Raw genomic sequence first — 23,931 nt, forward strand, 5'->3', positions numbered from 1 at the left:
AGTTGCAGATTCATTTTTCAAACAAAGTCAGTATCTTCACTTGAATGTCTCATAGAGGTATCAAACTCAACATATCTAAAGCCACTCAAAATTGTCCCCTTCTGATCTCCTCCCCCACATTTCCCAAGTCAGGAAATGGCATAAGCTCAAGTTAGAAACTTGGGAGTCATTTTTTGACACTTTTTTTGCCTCTACCTTCCATGCATGCGATCAAATCCTTACAGTTCTATACCTGACCTATTTCTTCAATCCACCATCATCTCCTAATCTCCATTGCCTGCAAACTGGTTGTCACACATCCTCTGTTGCACCTTTCTTATTCATTCTCCACTTTGCAGCCGGAATAATCTTTTTTTTTTTTTTTTTTTTTTTTTAAGAGACGAGGTCTCATACTCCGCTGCCCACGCTGGAATGCAGAGGCGTGATCATAGCTCACTGCAGCCTCGAACTCCTGGGCTCAGTCAGGTGCGTGCCACCAAGCCTGGCTAATTTTATTTTATTTTTGTAGAGATGGGGGTCTGGGGATCTGGGGGTCTTGCAATGTTGCCCAGGCTGGTCTCAAACTTCTGGCCTCAAGTGATCCTCTCACCTCAGCCTCCCAACGTGCTGGGATTACAGGCGTGAGTCACTGTGTCCAGGATCAAATTTCTCATGTCCAGATGGACCTTTTCAACTCTTCATTGGCTTCTTTTGTCTTTAGGATTAAGCCCAAAGTCCTTAACCTGACCCTCAAGGGCCCACCCACCTCTCCTTCCCAGGTAGCTCTCTCAGTCTAAGCACAGTGGCCTTTTCCCAAATCCTTCACAGAGCCCCTTCCTACCAAAGGGCCTTCAAACCTGCAGTTTCCACAGCTAAATGCACTGCTCACCCCACCCCCTTCTCTCTGTTGCCTGCCCTAACTCCTCCTTATTCTTCAAGGCTGAGATTTAATGTCACTTCCTCAAGGAGATCTTTCTTACCCCCTAGCACAGACAGGCTCCTTTGTTATTTATACACTCTCATAACTCTCAGGCTTTTTTCCAGCAATCACAACAGCATTACTACACAGCCTCAATTCCAAGCCACTTGCTTCACATTTGAAGTTGCCAGCTGTCAGACGGGAGATGAAGTAGAAATGGGATTGTTGTTGTCTGCACCCATTAGGACCCTGTTTTTCACAAGGGGGCATTTCCTCATCCGATTCCAACTTGAGTTATTTTCAGGGCTGAAATTTGATTTAAATTTGAATTCCAACTTGAAGCTTAACATATCTCCAAAGTACTACTTTGCGGTACCGAATGAAGAATGTAAGTAGAAGGTTGCCTGCTACATGCCATGTAATGCTCTGAAGGACAGTAGAAACCACCAGCTCGCTCAGAAAAAAATGGTGGAAGAATTTTCAAGACCAAGAGACGCTGGCTTCTGTATATGCTTTGTGTAGAAGTCTTAAAAGACTACACACCCAGGGGAGGAACACTTAACAGGTGGAACTTCTGCCAAACTTTCAAGAGCAGCTACTTTCTAATGATCTGTAATTCAAAAAACAACCAGAACAAAAACCAGTTGGAAATGCAGTCAAAACATTGCTTTTCCATATTCCTTGCAATTATACTTCCATTTTTAGGTGGTGAGGAACACCAGGATGAGCCATTATAAAAAGCATGACTGCAGATGGCCAAGAGTGATACGGATGCACCCTTCACCCTGAAGGTGAAGGTTAAAGCTCAAAGTCTGATTGCAAAGGATAAGGGGGAAAAAAAAACCTGGATAAATGTATGCCGGTGTCCTTCAGCACCAGAAAAAGCTGCTACTAAATCACTGGTGTGGGTTGGAATTGGTAGAAGCTTTGATTTGAGGAAAAGAGTATCATTAGCTGTGTCATTTTGAGTTGTTTTAGAGACAAGGTCTCACTCTGTGGCCCAGACTGGAGTGCACTGATGCGATCACAGCCCCCTGCAGCCTTGAACTCCTGAGCTCAAGCGATCCTCCTACCTCAGTCTCCTAGCTACTTCGGTTCTCTCTGTGTTTGCCCAGGCTGGTCTCAAATTCCTGGCCTCAAGCGATCCTCTCGCCTGGTCCTCCCAAAGTGTTGAAGTTACAGGCATGAGCCACCAATCCTAGCAATAGCTGTGTAATTTTTAAAATAACAGGCTGCGAACCAACACTTTGCTTTTGTTCACTGTAGTATCCCTGGGGTGTGTCTCATTCCCTGAATCATACACGGTAGATGCTCAATAAATAGTTTTGTAAATAAATGAGCTCTTGGATTTACCTGCAGACTTTGGATCAGTTTGATCTAGGTTTAAAAGCAAGTGTGGGGAAACTTGAAAAGCCTGGCACCCCAGCCAACTCCTCAGCGCCCCGTGTGCTTGGCGCCTACACCTGCCTGGCACGGGGAGGGTGCTAGGGGCTGCCCTAAACCTCACCCCTTCGGCGGTGCTCCCTGCCCTTCTCGGCTCCTGCACCGCCCACACTACGCGCTGCTGGGCCGAAAGACACGTGCTTCGGTTTTAACCCCCGTCTGCAAGAAATGTGACCTCAGCCAAAAACAGGCCGCTGGTCTGAGAAGAGAAATCATGAGTTATGGATTCGGGGGTTCGGACCTTGGAGCAGGCGGTGAAGTGGGCGTGCGTGGGCTGGTGGGGAAGAGGGCTGCCGAAGGACGCCACAGCCCTTCTCTCCTGGGCAGGATCCCCAGAAAACTGCCCCCTCGCTGTCGTCCAGCGCCCCCGTTCCCGACAGCTGTCTGCCAGGGCGCGGCCGGGGTCCGGGCGGGGCGGGGCGGCGCTGTCGCTCCGGATCGCCGCCCCGCGGGCCACATCACCAAGGTCCGGGCTTCCCCGGCGGCGGCGCGGCTGCGCTTGCGCGGGGCTGCCGCGCGGGGGCGGGGCGGCAGGGAGTCAGGGGGCCGCGGGCGCCGGCGGCCGGGCTGTCAGCTCGGAGCCGCCGCCGAGCGAGGAGGCGCGGGAGCAGGAAGGAGCCGTGGGCTGGGAGCCGCTGTCCTCCCCGCCACCATCGGTGCCAGAGACTAGGTGAATGCCCCTTCCATCCCCCGCCCCAGGTGTCTCGGTCCGGTCTGAGGAGACGGGGACCCTTCTCCTCACACCGGCCGCTGCCGCCGCCGCTCTCCGGCACAGGTGACCGTGGAGGGGAAGTCTCGGCTTCGGCGGCTGCGCCGCGTTCGGGCGCATCCCAGGTGCGGGAGGGAGGTGGGGCCGAGAGGCCTGGGCTCAGGACCCGGCGGCGGGGGCGCGGGGAGCGGTTCCGCCCGAGTCGCCGTGCCCCCTGCGGACGCCTCCCGGGGCCGCCGGGTAGCGCCCGAGCCCAGGCCCCCGCGCCTGCCCCACATCGGGCGGTGGGAAGCTGCTCCGCGGCCGCCGCGGATGAGCGGTCTCGGGCGCCCAAGGCAGGGGCAGGCGGCGGGTGGTTAACTGAGTGATGGCTGAAGGTGAGCTGGGATGGAGATGCTGCGAGGCCGGCTCAGGCACACCCCAGATGCCTGTTCAGGGCTCCGCGAGGGCCCCGTCACCCTGTTCTTTCATTCTTCTCTTTATATATATGGAGCATATCTCAATTTTAAAAGCCCAAATGCTCATTTATAGAGATGACACATATCTATGTGTTACCTATATACATTGATATGTATATTACGTATATATGTCATCTTTTTTTGTAGTGGACAATTTTTAAATTGAGATATACATCACATGCCATAAAACTCATTCTTCTAAAGTGTGGCTTTTAATATATTCACAAAGTTTTCCAAATATGACCACTCTCCAGATCATCCCAAAAGAAACCCTGTCTCTCTTAGTAATCACTCCTCATTTCCCCTTGACCCCACCCCACTAGCCACCACTAATCTACTTGCTGTTTCTGTGGGTTTGCCTATTGTGGAAACCTCATATAAATGGAAGCGTAATACAATATGTGGCTTTTTGGTCTGGCGTCTTTCACATACCGTAATGTTTTCAAGTTTCACTCATGTTGTAGTATGTATCAGTACTTTACTTTTTATAGCGTATTAATATTGTTGTATCAGTGTACCACATTTGTTTATTCATCAGTTGATGAACATTTGGGTTGTTTCCAGTTTTTGGCCATTGTGTGTAATGCTGCTATGCACGTTTGTGTACAGGTTTTTGTGGACATGTGTTTTCAGTGCTCTTGGGTATAGGAGGGCAATTGCTCTGTGTTTAACTTTTTGAGGAACTGCCAAGCAAAGCATCTGTACCATTTTACATTCCCACCAAGCAGTGTATGAGGGTTCCAATTTCTTCACATCTTCCCCAAGACTTGTTACTTTTTACTGGTTATTTTTTATTATAGCCATCTTAGTGAGTGTGGAATGGCATCTCTGTGGTTTTGATTTGCATTTCTCTAATGAATGGAGGCGCTGAGCATCTTTTCATGTGCTTATTGGTCATTCATATATTTTCTTTGGCGAAAATGTCTGTTCATATCTTTTACCCAGATTTTAATTGGGTTGCTTGGCTTTTTCTTTTTATTTACTTATTTACTTATTTATTTATTTATTTGGGAGACTGACTCTCAGTGTGTCACCCAGGCTGGAGTGCAGTGGTGCAATCTTGGCTCACTGCAACCTCCACCTCCGGGGTTCAAGCGATTCTCCTGCCTCAGCCTCCCGAGTAGCTGGGACTACAGGCACGCACCACCTTGCCTGGCTAATTTTTGTATTTTTAGTAGAGACATGGTTTCACCATGTTGGCCAGGTTGGTCTCCAACTCCTGAAATCAAGTAATCTGTCCACCTCGGCTTCCTAAAGTGCCAGGATTACAGGCATAAGCCACCGCGGCCAGTCTGGGTTGCTTGGCTTTTTATTGAGTTTTATTGTTCCTTTATGGAAAAAAATTCTATTAATAGGTTTGGATACTGGCACTGACTTGAAAAAAATCCAGCCAATCTGACACCGAAAAACTTAATGCTTACTATTGAGTAAAGGTTAAGTAAGTGCCACTGCAGTCTGTAAGAATACCCTACCTGTTCATTCTTGGACATCTTACTGCCCCTTTACATTTACTGTCCTGGTGTTTTGAGCAAGGCTACAGAAGGCATATTCCTGACTGGAGTCAAGAGAGACCGCCCTTAATTGGTACTTTCATATATTCTATGCTCAATTTGAAAATCCCCGTTATCACTTTAATTACAATTAATTTATATTGGTGGCCAGCTGAACAAACTAACAATAAATGGCAAGAACAAATTACTCAAATTTTTATATGTTTAACTTCTCAGTAAAGTGGAGAATCTTGTTTTCTTAAGTTTGTGCAGTGTAGTTTTATTACAATTTTGTTCACGTGTGGGTGGTAAATAAATATTTTTGATGGCACAAAAGTTAAGAGCCACTTACAGCTAAATGAATGCTGCTGTGCTTATTTCATGGTTAATTTCTGAGTGCACACAAATTCACCATCAGGTCTTTCATAGCAAAAAACACCTAAAAAGACCTGATGTTACCTTCCAGGAATTCAAACTCAATTTTCCACTGATCTAATATGATTGTTGTTAAAGAAAAAAGTTACCCGATGATACTTATTAAAGCATGGTAATGAAGTCTATTCAGGACCACTGTGATAGGTGAAGGGACCATGGAAGGAGATTTTGCAGTGCGGGAGGAAGACTAGGCTCAATTCTGAATACGGCATGGGCAAATGGGAATTTATAGCCAAGGAGCAGTGTTATGGTCAGTGGACAGAAAAGTACTGAGAGGAAACATCGGGGGTAATGGATGTTCAGACCAAACCAACCTAACAGGATTCTTGCTGAAGACAGGCCAGAGTGATCAGACACCACCTGGGGGACAGTGGAAGCTGAGGAACCTAATCAGATTGTGAGGTTAATCAGGTAGCAAGGGTAATCAGAAAGCGAGGGCCGGCTGGGTGCAGTGGTTCATGCTTCTAATCCCAGCACTTTGGGAGGCCGAGGCAGGCTGATCACCTGAGGTTGGGAGTGCTAGACCAGACTGGCCAACACGGTGAAACCCTGTCTCTACTAAAAATACAAAAATTAGTCTGGTGTGGTAGCGGGCACCTGTAATCTCTGCTACTCGGAAGGCTGAGGTAGGAGAATTGCTTGAACCCAGGAGGCGGTGGAGGTTGTAGTGAGCTGAGATCACGTCACTGCGCTCCAGCCTGGGTGACAGAGCAAAACTTTGTCTCAACTCGAAAAAAAAAAAAAAAAAAAAAAAAAAAAAAAGCAAGGGCCAAGAGTCAGGGGCTCTTGCCAAACTGACTTAGCAAGGTTCTTTGATAAAACCGCATTTTACAAGGAAGTGCACAGATGGGCCTAGGAGAAGGTTCAGGGGCCTGAGTAAAATTTCATCAAGAAAAGAATCTTTGTCATTGTTTAAAAGTATACTTCCCAATTTCCAAAACTTTATGGAAATACAAGTAAAGGTTTTCCAATGGAAATAATAGGTAAGCAACTGATAAAAAGCATGTGAAGCACAGCCTTACTCTGCTCATCAACCTATACATGACAAAATGATGGATATATGTATTAACCCTTTTATGCCCCGCCTTTATTTAGAAGAATGAGGCTGGTAATTTCAGGTTTATAACCCAAAATGTGTTTTCACTTTGTTTTAACTAATGAAATTATTATCAAACATATTGAAAATATAAACTATCCAACCTAATATTGATTGTTAGCAACTTACTCAATGTATGTACAAATATCCTGCAGCTACAGGTGTTTTCCCAGATTGTCCTTCTCTGCCTCCTGGAGTTTTTAGTGGCTCTTATTGGGAAGGACTGAAAGTAGAGGGCAGTGACAATTGGGAAATGATATGAAGATATCCCTGAGAAGTGATGGTCACAGCTGACCTGTCTCCTTTATGGTAGATGAGGGTAGAGACCTCTTTTCTTCTCTCTGAACGTATTGTAGTTAGATTTATTTAGCTTAAAAATAACAAATATAGAACTATTTAGATGGAAATGACTAGAACTGTCCGTTATTCTATTTTAATGTGAATGGATTTAATCAGATTGCTTTCTTCTTGGTTAGCTACACTAAGGAAGTGGGAGTTTTGACTTGAGGAGGGATAGGAGATGTAAGTATTATGGGATCGTGGAACATTTTGGAATTTTGGGCAAAATTTGCCCTATTTCTGAAAGTGAGGGTGTTAAAAATGGAAAGCTTCAGATAGCATGAGGGATCTGAAACATGAGAAAAGAAAAGCAAGACTGAAACAATTTGGAAGGAAAGGTTGTAGGATATAAAGACAGATTCGACTTATTTAGACATTTTTGCCCAAGAAAAATGTCTGAATAGGAAAAGTGGGACCTTTTCCTTCATTTGATCCCTCTTCCCTTTTGCCGCCTTGCTTCTCCATGCTAACTGTTCTAGGACCCGGAAATCAGACTGGGATTACTGTTGTTCATGTTGAAGCTTTCAAGTGTGCTAGTTACACCCCTTTTCTCTCCAGAGTCTAGTCAAATTGAGATCAGACTCAAGCCAGATGAGGATTTAAATACTATTAAAATAGTAGTGTAATTTTCATTTCTGATAAAGCTAGATTGGGGAACTGAGCTTAGACCCATGCTTACTGTTCTTTCTTAATTTACCTACCCAGATGAAACTGTTGCACCAGGAAATGGAAGGGAAAGTCCTGTCCTAAGGAGCTTATCTTGTAGGAGTTACAATGGAAAGGAAAACTTTCTGTCCTTGAGGGCACAGCAAGTCCAAGAGAGCCAGTGAGAGCTTAGGGGTGGAGCCTGTCTGAAAAGTTGACCTTTGTACCTATCCTAGCAATTAGATAAGTCACTTTCCTGCGGGAGGAACCAGTGATGGGGGTGGAGAGAAAGAAAAGTGTTCCTTTAATCTTGTTTTCTCCTACTTAGAGGAGTGAAAGTTCTGTTGTCACTGCAGAGAGAAGTAAACAGCCATCCTCTCATAGTTAAGTGTGTTATGGGAAATGGTGTTTTGTAGGCTAGCCTAGGAACTAATTCACCATTTATAAAAATGAACTGACTATGTATTTTCCTTGGAAATAGCTAAATCTCTTAGAAACTTTTGAGTGATTATTTTACTGTGTGGTTAAATATATAGATTATTCAAGTATATTTCCTTGTTTTACCAGTACTAGTTAAGTATTTATGGAATGTCTAATACATAACAGGCACTGGGCTAGGCTTTGGGATTCAGTGATGAAGAAGAATGGGTCCTTGCTCTAGTTTACTACCTAGAAAAACAATTAGTACAAGTGCCATTACAATAAAGCATAATAAGCATCGGTTAAGTGTAGAGTGCTTTGGAACCACAGAAGAAGGAGAACTTATCTATGAGGGCCAGAGACATGATGTTTAAGAGCTGAGATCTTAAGTTGAATAGGAAGTAGCTAGGTAAAAGGGAAGAGTGAGGTTGAGCAAAAGTGTTTTGAGCAAAAAGAACATGTGGAAAGGCCAAGAGGTGTCCGAATGTGGTACACTAAAGTGACGTATTTTTTCTTTAACTGCAGGCACCTACTAGTAGATTGTGAAAGCAAATTAGTGAGTTATAATCCAGATTTTTTTAAAAAAGAAATACAGTAGAAAATAAGGGTGTGTCACTCAGATACTTACTGGATTGTAGGGGTAAGTAGGGGTGTTTATGCAGGATTTAGTTAACGTTGTTAAAGAATTTGGATTTATCTTAGTGGAAATAACAAACTATTGAAAAGCTAATCAGCTGATTAGAAATCTTTAGAAGAAGATCTCTTTGAGTACCTGGTCTTTCTTAACTCGAATGTAAACTTCAAATTCATTGGCCCAGCATTACAGGTATTCCAAAACCTGGTTACAATCTATTTCTTTTTTTTTTTTTTTTTTTTTTTTTTTTTTTTTTTTTTGAGACGGAGTCTCGCTCTGTCGCCCGGGCTGGAGTGCAGTGGCCAGATCTCCGCTCACTGCAAGCTCCGCCTCCCGGGTTTACGCCATTCTCCAGCCTCAGCCTCCCGAGTAGCTGGGACTACAGGCGCCCGCCACCTCGCCCGGCTAGTTTTTTGTATTTTTTAGTAGAGACGGGGTTTCACCGTGTTAGCCAGGATGGTCTCGATCTCCTGACCTTGTGATCCGCCTGTCTCGGCCTCCCAAAGTGCTGGGATTACAGGCTTGAGCCACCGCGCCCGGCCTACAATCTATTTCTTGTAAAAAATCTTCCCACTGTTTTTGTTATTGGAATCTCCCAGTTCATAAAGATTCGTTTGCCTAAGTACCTTTGCACCAAGACCAAAAGGTCTGTGAGAACAGATTTCTCTGGCAACTAGTATAGTGCCTGGCTCACAATAGAGACTAAGCAAATTTTCGTTGATAGAGTCTAACTACCTTTAATATGAGGAACGTTATGCAGTAGTAAACATGACGTTGCTGTTTCTAGTAATGTCTGCTTTGGGACAAAGAAAAGGTTTTCATTCAAATTTTTTTTCTCAGTTGAAATCATCTTAGTGATAGACCTGCATGTATTTATTAAAAGATAGTTTAACAAAGGACATTCTTATATTGAAACAGTAGTAGAGATAATAAAAAGAATAATGAACATTATGGTTTTGATGTTTCTTCTCCCAGGGAGTTCAGGGCAGTGACACAGATTGCTCACAGGAGCAGCCAATCCGGAAATCATTTCTGTTTTGTTTAAATTTAGAGGCATTCTCTGAGCACTCACCCAAAGGCAATTTTAGAAAAATGGCTAAGGACAAAAGGAATGAATTATTAGGTTGGTGCAAAAGTAATTGCAATTAAAAGTAATGACAAAAACTGCAGTTACTTTTTCACCAACCTAAATGGATGAAAATATATCAATCATATGAGCTTAATGAACAGTCAACAGTAAATAGATTTTGTTCTTACAAATGAAAATGGAATATATAGCCTAAAGAATTTACAAATAAGAATTTAATGATGTCAGTTTGTTGCCAGAGAATGAATGATTCTAGTGTCACAGTATTATGACTTCACAGAATTAAACTGTGAAACCCAACCATAAAGGAAGAATTCTTTCAGTGTTTGGTTCTGATCAGTGGTAAAATAAGTTATGAAAAGTTCATGAAAGGTAAGGAAATTTCAGTTCTGATTCAAATTTATCTTACTAAATTTTTGATTTGTGAAAATTTTGCTCATTAATTTTTAAGTTAGGGTTTATGTATCTTACACTGGAATGCCAAAATCAAATTTTGCTAATATGGGATGGCTTTTCAAAAGCACTCAGAGAATTTTATCTTTTTATATTCCATGGAGTCTTATTTTAAGCAGTACATTTTAGAACTAAATAGAAACTGTTAACTTGTATAAATTTCTCCTAAGGAAATAACTCTAAATATGGGAAAGTATTAGGCACAGAGATATTCATTTTCATTGCAATGTAATTTAGCCAAATAATGTCTTGCTATAGGGAAATTATTTACTAAAATATGGCAATCCATTTGAAAAAGTTTAACCATTAAAAATACTTTTTTAGAGCAATAATTTTTTCCTGTTAATTACTTTTTAAATTAAAAAGTACTCAATTTAAGGCCGGGCGCGGTGGCTCAAGCCTGTAATCCCAGCACTTTGGGAGGCCGAGACGGGCGGATCACGAGGTCAGGAGATCGAGACCATCCTGGCGAACATGGTGAAACCCCGTCTCTACTAAAAAATACAAAAAAAAAAAAAACTAGCTGGGCGAGGTGGCGGGCGCCTGTAGTCCCAGCTACTCGGGAGGCTGAGACAGGAGAATGGTGTGAACCCGGGAGGCGGAGCTTGCAGTGAGCTGAGATCCGGCCACTGCACTCCAGCCTGGGCGACAGAGCGAGACTCCGTCTCAAAAAAAAAAAAAAAAAAAAAGTACTCAATTTAAACAGAAGTTCAAATAATATAAAAATATGCAGAATCAAAAAAAGGGAAAATGGTATTTCAATCTTGCTTTCTAGTACTGCTTACCCTTCCCTAGCCACTTCAGTCTAGGCATACCCAGTTCCTTAGAGGTAAATGCTTTGAGCACTTTGGTATTTGCCTTGCAGATCTTTTTCTAATCCAGTGGTTTTTAAACTGTGAGGAGGAGTTTCAGGGTCTTCTCAAGTTGAGTAATATGGGGACCCAGTGGTTGGAAACCAGGGTGCTTCAATGGGTACTACTTTGCTTTTACAAAACTGTTTTATTTGTTAGGATTTCACATAGGGTTTAATTTAAATAAAGGGTTCCTCTGCATTGAAAATAAAAGTTTAGCCAACCACAGTTCCTGTAGTCCCAACTACCTCAGGAGACTGAGGTGGGAAGATGGCTTGAGTTTAGGAGTTTGTGACCCATCCTGAGAAAAGTAGTGAGACTGTGTTAGTCCATTCTCACAGTACTATAAAGAAATAACCAAGACTGGCTAATTTATGAAGGAAAGAGGTTTAATTGACTCACAGTTCCACATGGGGAGGCCTCAGGAAACTCCTAGTCATGGTGGAAGGCAAAGGGGAAGCAAGGGCCTTCTTTACATGGCAACAGAAGAGAGAAAAGTGTGAGGAGCGAAGGCAGAACAGTCCGTTATAAAACCATCAGATCTCATGAGAACTCACTCACTATCACCAGAACAGCGTGAACAGAATCCACCCCCATGATCCAACTACCTCCGACCAGGTCTTTTCCTAGACACGTGGGGATTATGGGGATTACAATTCAAGATCAGATTTGGGTGGGGACACAACCAAAGCATATTAGAGACCCTGTCTCAAAATTAAAATCAATGAATAAATGGAAGTTTAAAAACAACTGTCCTAATTTAGAAAACAAAGTCCTAAGCCCCCTAGTCAGGCATTCCATGTCTTCCCCAAGTTTCTCATTTTGCTGCTTGGTCATATTGAATCTTCTCTTCATACCTTCCCATTTTCCCGTCATTTTCTGCCTGATTACCATTCACCTCATTGAAAAGCACTTTTCCGTCTCTCCCCTCCCCACCTCCCCTCAATTTCTCTAAATCTTACCTGTTCTTAAAGGTTCAGTGCACCAGCCAGGCACGGTGGCTCATGCCTGTAATTCCAGTACTTTGGGAGGCCGAGGTAGACGGATCGCCTGAGGTTGGGAGTTTGAGACCAACCTGCCCAACATGGAGGAACCTCGTCCCTACTAAAAATATAATATTAGCCAGGCGTGGTGGCGCATGCCTGTAATGCCAGCTACTCAGGAGGCTGAGGCAGGAGAATTGCTTGAACCTGGGAGGCAGAGGTTGTGGTGAGCCGAGGTTGCGCCATTGCATTCCACCCTGGGCAACAAGAGCGAAACTCCGTCTTAAACAACAAAAAAAAGTTTAGCTCACCATCATTTTGTTCATTCCTCCTTTCAGCTTGTAGTTGGTGAACACTTACATTTTGTCCAATACTGTGTAGGTAATATGCAGAATTTTGTAGCAAAAGCTCATAGACTAATAAAGGATGATCTTAATGTAAATAAGTGCAATAATGTGTTATAAAGCAAGAGCATTCCGGGAGCAGGTACTAAAGTTTGAAGTGGTCTCTTATTTCTTCCATACTGTTTTATATTGATACTTATAAACAAGGCAATTTATGATATGATTACTTTGCTGGATCTTCAGAAAATATTTGTTCATTTTATTTATTTATTTATTTGAGATGGAATTTCCCTCTTGTTACCCTGGCTGGAGTGCGATGGTGCGATCTCGGCTCACCGCAACCTCTGCCTCCTGGGTTCAAGCAATTCTTCTGCCTCAGCCTCCCGAGTAGCTGGGATTACAGGTATGCACCACCATGCCCAGCTAATTTTGTATTTTAGCAGAGACAGGGTTTCTGCATGTTGGTCAGGCTGGTCTCGAACTTCCAACCTCAGGTGATCCACCTACCTCGGCCTCCCAAAGTCCTGGGATTACAGGCGTGAGCCACCGTGCCCAGCCATATTTGTTCGTTTATTGAGTAACAGAAGATAGTGCAGAGATAGTTTACCTATGAATCAGAGGTGAAACCTGGGAAGGAGCTATTTCCATTCTTGAGCAATAAACTGTGTTCAAAAATAACTTGAATCCAGTTTACTGGGTTCCAGTGTTTGGCATGAAAGGAGCTGAGAGGGAACACTGATGATACACTTTGGTTCTATCATCCTCGTGCCCATGGCTGCGTACACTGTTGCCGGAGGATTATAACACAGAGAAATATCTGCAGTGGCTTCCTTATTATTAACTGGTTAGTCAGAAAGTCATGAACTCAAGTCCTGTGTCTTTATCTTACTAATGTTGTAACTTTGGGCATATTATCTAACCTCTGAGATGCAGTTTTCTAAACTGTAAAGGATGAACATACCTATCTTCTAGGTTTTTCACAAAAGATAAAATGAGGTCAGTATATATAAGAGAAAGTGATTCTTTTTGCTTTAAGTAGTGTTGAGGTAGATAGAATGGGTGATCTCCTTTCCTTTAGGTTTAGTTTTTTTTTTACATATTTTGTAGGACTTGTTGATTAGAGTTTAGTGCTTTGGAGCAGTGCTTTTGTAGTCTGAGCGTGGTATTTTGATAAGCTATTCATATTCCTGGTAAGTATAAATGATATAGTAAGCAAATTAGGCCACAGGACTACTTCCTGGAGAAATAAACATTTTTTTCGTCATTATCCAATGTATTCTACTGGGACTTAACAAAAGGCTTATGAATGTGACAAAGAAAGCAAAATTTTTAGGGATCCCTAGCTCCCAAAAGCTCAGCTGCTACATTTTATCTGCTACATTTGCCTGTCTTTTAGATAAGAAGCAATAAAGAATTTCCATAACAACAATTTTAATTATTTCAGAGAAAAGTCAGCAAACTGTGTTGTCACATTTCTAGATTAGTGGAGTTTCAAAATGACTCCAGGCAAACTCACGGTGGATTCTAATGCTTTCATGAGTTCTGGATGAGTAGACTTAGTTCATTAGCCCAGGATAATCCTTATTGTGTGAGTTAAGATAATCTGGTTTATTTGTAATTTATAAAAATGTTATTTAGATGTCTTTTGTGAATTAAAATATATGTGAGATATGATATTTAAATTAAAAAAACAGTATTAGGGCTAGTTCGTAATCCAACTTTCATTGTCTTTTTTTCCTTTTAAAACATTGTGATTCCCTGAAGACTTGTACTTTTTGGTATATATATGTACTGTTTAGTATGTATTTATATTCGTCAGTGCACACATATATATGTAAAATATGTATGTAATTTTAAAATATACTGGCAGTTTAATTTAATGAAAAATAGAACGTTATATAAAATATAAATACTAAAATCCAGTTGATTTTTTAAATAGAAAATTAGAACAAAACAGTTTATCTTAAAATTAAAAGTCAGTGGCCAGGCATGGTGGCTCACACCTGGAATCCCAGCACTTTGGGAGACTGAGGCAGGTGGATCTGAGGTCAGGAGTTCCAGACCAGCCTGGCCAACATGGTAAAACTTCGTCTCTACTAAAAATACAAAAATTAGCCGAGCATGGTGGTGCGCACCTGTGGTCCCAGCTACTCAGGAGGCTGAGGCAGAAGAATTTCTTGAACCCAGGAGGTGGAGGTTGCAGTGAGCCAAGATTGCACCGCTGCACTTCAGCCTCAGCGACAGAGTGAAACTGTGTCTCAAAAAAAAAAAAAAAAAAAGATAAAAATAAAATAAATTAAAAGCCGGCAATTCAATACAGTAATGTACAACATTTTTGTGATTGTATGACATAGTATATTTCATTAGTAAGAAAAGAAAGAGGTGGGAAGTTAGATTTTGAGCCTTTTATGAAAATGTGTAATAATAGTGATGAATAATAATATTAGCTAACATTTATTGAAGTCTGTTCTAAGCACTTTATTAAGTCATTTAATCCTCACAATAAACCAGTGAAGGAAATGTATTTACATGAGAAAACTGAGGTATAGAGGCATAGGTGCCACCGTTTGTAAAAGTCAGGATGTAAGCCAGTTTGACTGTGAAGCCCTAGCTCTTAACTGCTCTTATTATAATGATTGTGTTGACACTTCTTGACAGTTAATTTTTGGAAGCAGATTGTCTCTCTTAATTGAAGTGTAAAGATTTGACAAATAAGTCACTTGAAATTCCCCCATAAAAATCACCCAATACAAGTCATATTTCATCAAATGAAAGCATTGCAAACATCTCAGTAAACTTTGTACAATTTCAAACATAGCATAAAGTACTTGCCATAAAGATTCCACATGAATAATACAACTTTAAATAAGTAGTTAGTAATCTCTTTTTTTTTTTTTTTTTTGAGACGGGGCTGGAGTGCAGTGGCCAGATCTCAGCTCACTGCAAGCTCCGCCTCAGCCTCCGGAGCAGCTGGGACTACAGGCGCCCGCCATCTCGCCCGGCTAGATTTTTGTATTTTTAGTAGAGACGGGGTTTCACCATGTTAGCCAGGATGGTCTCGATCTCCTGACCTCGTGATCCGCCCATCTCGGCCTCCCAAAGTGCTGGGATTACAGGCTTGAGCCACCGCGCCCGGCCTGTAATCTCTTTTTAAAAGTGTGCCTGGGCCAGGTGTGGTGGCCCATACCTGTAAACCCAACACTTTGGGAGCCCAAGGTGGGAAGACAGCTTGTGGCCAGGAGTTCAAGACCAGCCTGAGCAATGTAGTGAGACTGTCTCCACAAAAATTTTTTAAAAATTAGTTCCAGCTACTAGGGAGGCTAAGGTGGGAAGATTGCTTGAGCCCAGGAGTTCAAGGAAAAAGTGAGCCAGGATCACACCACTGCACTCCATCCTGTTCCTCCTGGGCAACAGCGTGAGACCATATCTCTACAAAAAAAAAACAAAGAAAGGAAAGAAAGAAAGAAAGAAAGAAAGAAAGAAAGAAGGAAGGAAGGAAGGAAGGAAGGAAGGAAGGAAGGAAGGAAGGAAGGAAGGAAGGAAGGAAGGAAGGAAGGAAGGAAGGAAGGAAGGAAGGAAGGAAGGAAGGAAGGAAAAAGGAAAGAAGGAAGGAAGGAAAGAAAGAAAGAGAGAAAGAGAAAGAAAGAAAGAGAAAGAAAAGAAAGAAAGAAAGACAGACAGACAGAAAGAAAAGAAAGAAAGAAAGAAAGAAAGAAAGAAAGAAAGAAAGAAAGAAAGAAAGAAAGAAAGAAAGAAAGAAAGAAAAGAAAGAAAGAGAGAGAAAGTGCCTGATTGAGGCCGGGCACGGTGGCTCACGCCTGTAATCCCAGCACTTTGGGAGGCCGAGGTGGGCAGATCACGAGGTCAGGAGATCGAGACCATCCTGGCTAACACAGCGAAACCCCGTCTCTACTAAAGAATACAAAAAATTAGGCGGGCGTAGTGGCGAGCGCCTATAGTCCCAGCTACTCGGGAGGCTGAGGCAGGAGAATGGCGTGAACCCAGGAGGCAGAGGTTGCAGTGAGCCGAGATTGTGCCACTGCACCCCAGCCTGGGCGACAGACCAAGACTCTGTCTCAAAAAAAACAAAAACAAAAAGAGAAAGTGCCTGATTGAAATTTGTAAACTCAGTTATGGGATTTTGATTGTTTATGGATTTTATAACCTGAATTTAAAACTCCTATGCTACTTCTTAGAATAAAAAATCTATTCCTTTCTCAATCCCTGGGAACAATGCTTAATATGCAATCGAAGCATGTTGGAGCACTAGAAAGGGTTGCCAAAAAAGATTTAAAAAAATTTAATGTTTTATCATTTTTTAAAAACAATGAAGTAGAATTCATGGGGAAAAATCATACCTTTTTGTGACTCTTTTTTTTTCTCACTCTGTGCCCAGGCTGGAGTGCAGTGGCACCATATCAGCTCACTGCAAGCTCCGCCTCCTGGGTTCACGCCATTCTCCTGCCTCAGCCTCCCGAGTAGCTGGGACTACAGGCGCCCACCACTACGCCCGGCTAATTTTTGTATTTTTAGTAGACACGGGGTTTCACCATGTTAGCCAGGATGGTCTCAATCTCCTGACCTCGTGATCCACCCGCCTCGGCCTCCCAAAGTGCAGGGATTACAGGAGTGAGCCACTGCGCCCTGCACCTTTTTGTAACTCTTATACTTGTTTTGTTTGGCATTATTTTCATTTTGAATTATATGTGATGGATTGAAGGGAAAATACACCATGGACTTGGTGTATCACCTTGCTTTACCTTGGAGGTTGATGGTTCTTTTGTAGTTATTTATTCACAAGTATGTAACCAATATAAGATATAAGTGAATTATGGCTGTGAAAAAATGGAGTACAGCAGCATTCTGAATTGCCTGAAAGTATTTAGGATGTATTAATTGAATGAAGGCTGTCGCCTTTTATTTAAAGATAACTATAGAATATTGATGGAGAAAATGTTTTGGATATGTTATGAAATGGAAAAAGCAGGATGGAAAGCAGTATGTCCAATGTGAGCCTATTTTTGTTTTAAACATATATTTGGAAAAAATATAAATTTATATATACCAATATGTCATCAATGACTATCTCTGGATGGTGGATTTTCAGGATAAACAATTTTTATTCATCTTTTGTTGTTTCTTTTTCTTTTCCTTTCTTTTTTTTTTTTTTTTTTTTTTTTTTTTTGAGACGGAGTCTCGCTCTATCGCCCAGGCTGGAGTGCAGTGGCCAGATCTCAGCTCACTGCAAGCGCTGCCTCCCGGATTTATGCCATTCTCCTGCCTCAGCCTCCCGAGTAGCTGGGACTACAGGCGCCCGCCACCTCGCCCGGCTAGTTTTTTGTATTTTTTAGTAGAGACGGGGTTTCACGGTGTTAACCAGGATGGTCTCGATCTCCTGACCTCGTGATCCGCCCGTCTCGGCCTCCCAAAGTGCTGGGATTACAGGCTTGAGCCACCACGCCCGGCCTTTCTTTTCCTTTCTTTTCTTTTCTTTTTTTTTTTTTTGAGATGGAGTCTTGCTCTGTTGCCCATGCTGGAGTACAATGGTGCGATCTTGGCTCACTACAAGCTCCACCTCCCACGTTCATGCCATTCTCCTGCCTCAGTCTCCTAAGTAGCTGGGACTACAGATACCTACCGCCACACCCGGCTAATTTTTTGTATTTTTAGTAGAGACACAGTTTCACCGTGTTAGCCAGGATGGTCTCAATCTCCTGACCTTGTGATCCCCACGCCTTGGCCTCCCAAAGTGCTGGGAATACAGGTGTGAGCTACCGTTCCCAGCCTTCTTTTCTTTTCATTATTTTTTATTTTTATTTATTATTTTTTTTGAGATGGAGTCTTGCTCTGTTGCCCGGGCTGGAGTGCAGTGGTGTGATCTCAGCTCACTGCAGCCTCGCCTCCTGGGTTCAAACGATTCTCCTGCCTCAGCCTGTGGAGTAACTGGGATTACAGGTGTGTGACATCACACCTGGCAAATATTTGTGTTTTTAGTAGAGACAGGGTTTCACCGTGTTGGCCAGGCTGGTCTCAAACTCCTGACCTCAGGTGATCTGCCCACTCTGGCCTCCCAGAGTGCTAGGGTTATAGGCATGAGCCACCATACCTGACCTCTTTTTTTCTTTTTCTTTTTACATTGAATACATATTACTTTTATGAAAAAAATTAAAACAATAGGAGACAACTCTATGCCAGTGGATATTAGAAACACACTTTTAAATAATCCAGGAAAGAAGGGTAGTTGGGAATTTTTATGAGCAAAGATCACTATATGACAGCTAAATTGGCCTTTGGGGTGGTTTTGAGAACAGTTTTAGCCTAAATTTCAAGTTGGGCTTAGAACCCTCCAGAAAAGAGTTCTTTTGAAAGCAAACAAACAAACCCACAAACTGCCATTTGAATAAAATAGTGCTCAGCCCTGACCAAAGGGTAGAAGAGAAACTTGATTACAGGAGTAAAGAACTCAGAGTTAGGTCATTGTTTCAACTCGATGCCCAGATAATTGAGTAACATGATACTGTGTACCTGTGATTTACGTAATCTCAATTTAGTCTCTTGTGATGAGTTGGTGCACTTGAACTGATTTACGGAAAGTGCAGTTTGGGGAAGGTAGAAGATTGACCTCATACCCTGGATAGTGCCATTATGAAGATGTCCCAGAGAGGGAAGGTGATGTTAGGCCACCACCTGAGGAAGACCTCGGTGTGGAGGCTGCCCACTTTATCATCTAATAGGAGGTAATGTGCTTCAGTGCCACCAGTTCATGGTAGAGTGCTGCTTCTCTCTGGGGATGGGGAAAGAGAAGGGCTTAGTGGATGAGTTCTCCAAGTAAGTATTTAAGATGTGATAGCCATGAAAATTATGAGATATTCTTGGTCTAAGATTGTAGAATAAAAATGGTAACCTTACAGATGGAAAGTAATTGCTTTCTTTTACTTTTTTTTTTTTTTTCCGCAGTTACAAAATTTATTAGAGTGGAAACAGAGCTCCCATACAAAGGGAGGGGACCCAAAAAGGGTAGCCGTTGCTGGCTCGACTGCCTGGGTTTATATCCCGATCATTGTCCCTCCCACTGTGCTCTCAGGTGATAGATGATTGGCTGTTTCTTTAACTCCTGTTTTTGCCTAATTAGCATTTTAGTGAGCTCTCTTTGCTACCTGATTGTTTGGGTGTGAGCTAAGTTGCAAGCCCAGTGTTTAAAGGTGGATGCAGTCACCTTCTCAGCTAGGCTTAGGGATTCTTAGTTGGCCTAGGAAATCCAGCTAGACCTGTCTCTCAGTTCCCCCTCTTAACTTGGAAAACCCAAGTGCTGTTGGGGAGGTTGGCCGACAACCGCTCTAGCTGCTTCCTGCTGAATTGGGGTGTAATAGGGGTTGTGCTGTTGAGATTTCCTTGGGAATGGTGCCTTCAATGTCATTAACATCGGGGCATAGGCTAGCAGGCTGGTCCAGGGGTCCTGGGTAGATCTTAGTCATGGACTGCATCCGGGGCTCCATTTGAAGAACAATTTGTAGCTTTACAGCTTAGATTCTGGAAGAGACAAACTTAACAAGGAGGTTAAAGATACAGGGTCCAAAGAGGAATAACAATATTATAGCTGCTAGAGGTCCTAAGAAGGGGAGAATCCAGGGCATCCATTGGCTGAGGAGGCCCCAGGGTCCAGTGTTTTGAAGCTCCTCTGCTCTACATTGTATTCAATTTTGAATTTCTTTGACTTTCTCAGGGACAATTCCAGATTGATTAACATAATTTACTTTTCTTAAAAAGATAATTTTGTTTTTCTTCTAAACATTGATACGTTGGCTCCCTTTCTTCCTTTCTCTCCTCTTAAAAAGAAGGTTTTTGCTTTTTTTTCCTTTTAAACTTTAGCCCATTGGCATCTTTTCTGCACCTTAAAATTCTGGAAGCTTTTAACTTTCAGTTTAATTATACAGAGTCAAGTGTGTATTTTAATTTGGTCCCAGAGTGGGTTTTGCATTTTAAAAATTGAACTGTGAGAGTATAAAAATGTGTTAAGGATAAAGTATGGAAGTATACTTTTATATGAATCCTGAATAACAATTTCTACTCATTTGAAATGCTAATGAACTGCAGTTATTTAGTTTCTAAATTTAGCTATTTCAGATTTATAAGTGCCAGGGAACTCACTATTTCTTGTAGGTATTTTTTATAAGCTTACTCTGTGTAACAAGATAGAGTACATAAGAATAAAACATAAATAATACAACTTACAGAGTATCAGAGAAAATAAAACTAGGAGTATAACATTAGATGAGTAAATCAATTATAAAATTTGAGTTTCAGATGTAGCTGTAAGTTTCCTCACTGCTAAAGTAAAAAAAAGCTGGCTCAATTTTTATTGAAGAAAAGCAAAAATACTGTTTTTAAGTAGCAAGGCCTTCTATAGCTGTAATTTCTTTTTTTTATTTTTATTTTTATTTTTTATTTTTGAGACGGAGTCTCACTCTGTCGCCGGGGCTGGAGTGCGGTGGCCGGATCTCAGCTCACTGCAAGCTCCGCCTCCCGGGTTTACGCCATTCTCCTGCCTCAGCCTCCCGAGTAGCTGGGACTACAGGCGCCCGCCACCTCGCCCGGCTAGGTTTTTGTATTTTTTAGTAGAGACGGGGTTTCACAGCGTTAGCCAGGATGGTCTCCATCTCCTGACCTCGTGATCCGCCCGTCTCGGCCTCCCAAAGTGCTGGGATTACAGGCTTGAGCCACCGCGCCCGGCCTATAGCTGTAGTTTCTAAATAAACGTTCCTATGACTGTATAGGGGAGGAGGTGCTGAGTGATGAGAAGGTAAAGTTCTCTGAAATCATTTGCAGGAAATTTATGAATTGTGTCCTTTTTTTTTTTTTGAGACAAGATCTCACTCTGTAGCCCTTTTTTTTTTGGATACAAGGTCTCACTCTGTAGCCCAGGCTAGAGTGCAGTGAAACGATCATGGCTTACTACAGCTTTGACTTCTCAGGCTCAGGTGATCCTCCCACCTCAGTCTCCAGAGTAGCTGAGAATACAGGCATGCGCCACCATGCCTGGCTAATTTTTGTATTTTTTTAGAGTTAGGTTTCTGCCATGTTGCTCAGGCTGGTCTCAAACTCCCTGGCTTAAGCGATCCACCTGCCTCGGCCTCCCAAAGTTCTAGGATTACAGGCCACATGTCAATTGTAAGAGAGAGTCATTAAGTGTTTGGTAGTTTTTAAAAAATAAGATACATGTAAGAAATGTTTAAGATAGAGTAGGGGAAATAAATATACCTCTCTTTTTTTGTTGTTTAAAAGCACTTTCTCAACTTCAAAATAGAGTTCTCTAATTCACCTTGTTTGCCATCCATCTACTGGTTGACTTGTCTCAGACAGCAGTGCTAATACTTTTGTTAATTGTTTGTTACTGTATTATAAAAACTGTTTATTCATCACTCAGTGTAATCAGGATTCCAAGTTAAATAATTGAATTATTTTTCACTTTTTAAAATTTAATTTTACTTTAAGTTCTGGGAGACATGTGCAGAACATGCAGTTTTGTTTCATAGGTTTACATGTGCCATGGTGATTTGCTGCACCTATCAACCCATCATCTAGGTTTTAAGCCCCACATGCATTAACTATTTGATATTTTTCACTTTTCAATCACCTGGTTTGATAGGAGCTAGATATAATCTAACTGATAGAATGAACTGTACTCTGTTTATGCAATGCACTTAGGTCTTTGGACACATAGCATATTTATTCTGTCAATATTTTCTCAGTTAAGAGTTGGTTTAACTGGATTGTGTTTGAGTTGATTCATTGGCTTGCTTCTGATGTATCCTTCTTCCAAATAAAAATTCCTTTAAAAATTTGTATTAATTTTTTTTGGGAGGCTGGAGTTGAGGGTTGTGATTCTGAGAACAAAATCAGTGGCTCTGGGTCTGGTTTTATTTCAAAAATTATTTTAGATGTATTGAGGATTTATTATATAGAGAATTTATTCAATGTATCTGTTATTTCTTCTGTAGGCTTGAACAAATCCTTTACAAATGTTTAGGCATGTAGAAACTTTAGGATTGATAAATGTTATGACATTATTCTTTTCTATCAGTGGGCAACCCTAGAAATGAGCGATTGTTTTATGGAATCAGCTAGCTTTGGTCAGTAGCTAAATTGTGTCTGTGATGTCTCAAGCTCTCGTGTTTGTGCAGATAATTCAGGACCATCCATTTTACAGCAATTCAGTGTTACTGACATGGACTGTTAATTGTCCTTTCACCTCTCTTCCATGTTCCCTAACTTGTTAAGAAAGTTTGACATCACTGTCTGTTTCCTAAATGAAACCTATATGAGTTCTTGAATTCAGTTTCAGTGGAAAGTTTCTAAGTCAAGCAAAAAAGTCAATATTTTTCTTAGGAGCTAACTTTTCTTATTTTTAAATAGTTTTAATTTTTACTTTTTTTTAGATGGAGTCTTGCTCTGTTGTCCAGGCTGGAGTGCAGTGGCATGATCTCGGCTCACTGCAACCTCTGCTTCCTGGGTTCAAGCAATTCACCTGCCTCAGCCTCACAAGTAGCTGGGACTACAGATGTCTGCCACCACGCCCAGCTAATTTTTTGTATTTTTAGTAGAGATGGGGTTTCACCCTATTGGCCAGGCTAGTCTCGAACTCCTGACCTCAGGTGATCCACCTGCCTTGGCCCTCCAAAGTGCTGGGATTACAGGCATGAACGAACTACCATGCCCGGCCAGGAGCTAACTTTATGTATTTTAGCAAAAACAAAAAAAAAAAAAAAAGGGAGATACTTTCAGATACTTCCATTCCATTTTAGAGGTGAGCCTTTAAAAAAAATAGCAAACAGAAGCATAGAGAGGAGGTATAAAGAAAAAATGAAAAGAACACTTGCAGAGTGGCAAAAGTAAGAATATATAATAACCATAAAGAGTCAATTTCTGGGTGTGTCTGTATGTGTGTGTGAGTGTGTGTGTGTGTGTGATAGTACCATGGATGTTTATATAAATATACATACCTGCTTAACAAGTTGAGATTTTCAACTAAATGAAATAATTACTGATAATAGATTGCATTAAAACTTTTTCTTTTAGGCCGGGCGCGGTGGCTCACGCCTGTAATCCCAGCACTTTGGGAGGCCGAGGTGGGCGGATCACAAGGTCAGGAGATCGAGACCATGGTGAAACCCCGTCTCTACTAAAAAAAAATACAAAAAATTAGCCGGGCGCGGTGGCGGGCTCCTGTAGTCCCAGCTACTCAGGAGGCTGAGGCAGGAGAATGGCATGAACCCAGGAGGCGGAGCTTGCAGTGAGCCGAGATCACGCCACTGCACTCCAGCCAGGGGGACAGAGCGAGACTCCGTCTCAAAAAAAAAAAAAAAAAAAAAACCTTTTTCTTTTATTGTTGTGGGAGGAAAACAAAATGTTAAACTCCAATTTAATACCTTCCTTAGTGATTAGGAATGACCTGTGTCTCCTGACTTTCAGCTCTGCTGGATTTCCTAAGCATTGTTATTTAACTTTTGCAATGGAATAGAATGCCTCTTTCAGTGCAGTAGGCAGAGTTTCTCCAAGATTCTGGTTTGGTAAATCCACACACATACAATATACTTCATTGTCTTTACTTTTTAAAAAAAGCAATTTTATGGCTGGTCACGGTGGCTC

General features: G+C 41.9%; 1 protein-coding gene across 4 annotated transcripts in view; it reads left to right on the forward strand.

Moving 5' to 3' along the window:
- Positions 1–2,482: 2,482 nt before the first annotated feature.
- Positions 2,483–23,931, forward strand: part of SLC41A2 (solute carrier family 41 member 2) — a 145,340-nt gene continuing 123,891 nt past the window's right edge. The window contains exon 1 of one of the 4 annotated variants that reach the window (XM_030939674.1): positions 2,483–2,595. The gene's annotated coding sequence lies outside the window, so the exon portion shown is untranslated. Of the gene's footprint in view, positions 2,596–2,890; positions 3,012–18,949; positions 19,023–19,048; positions 19,114–23,931 lie in introns of those variants that run through there. The other 3 variants (XM_030939673.1, XM_010357302.2, XM_010357303.2) reach the window with 3 other exon arrangements.

The sequence above is a fragment of the Rhinopithecus roxellana genome, chromosome 10 (genome assembly GCF_007565055.1).
Source record: "Rhinopithecus roxellana isolate Shanxi Qingling chromosome 10, ASM756505v1, whole genome shotgun sequence".
NCBI lineage: Eukaryota > Metazoa > Chordata > Mammalia > Primates > Cercopithecidae > Rhinopithecus > Rhinopithecus roxellana.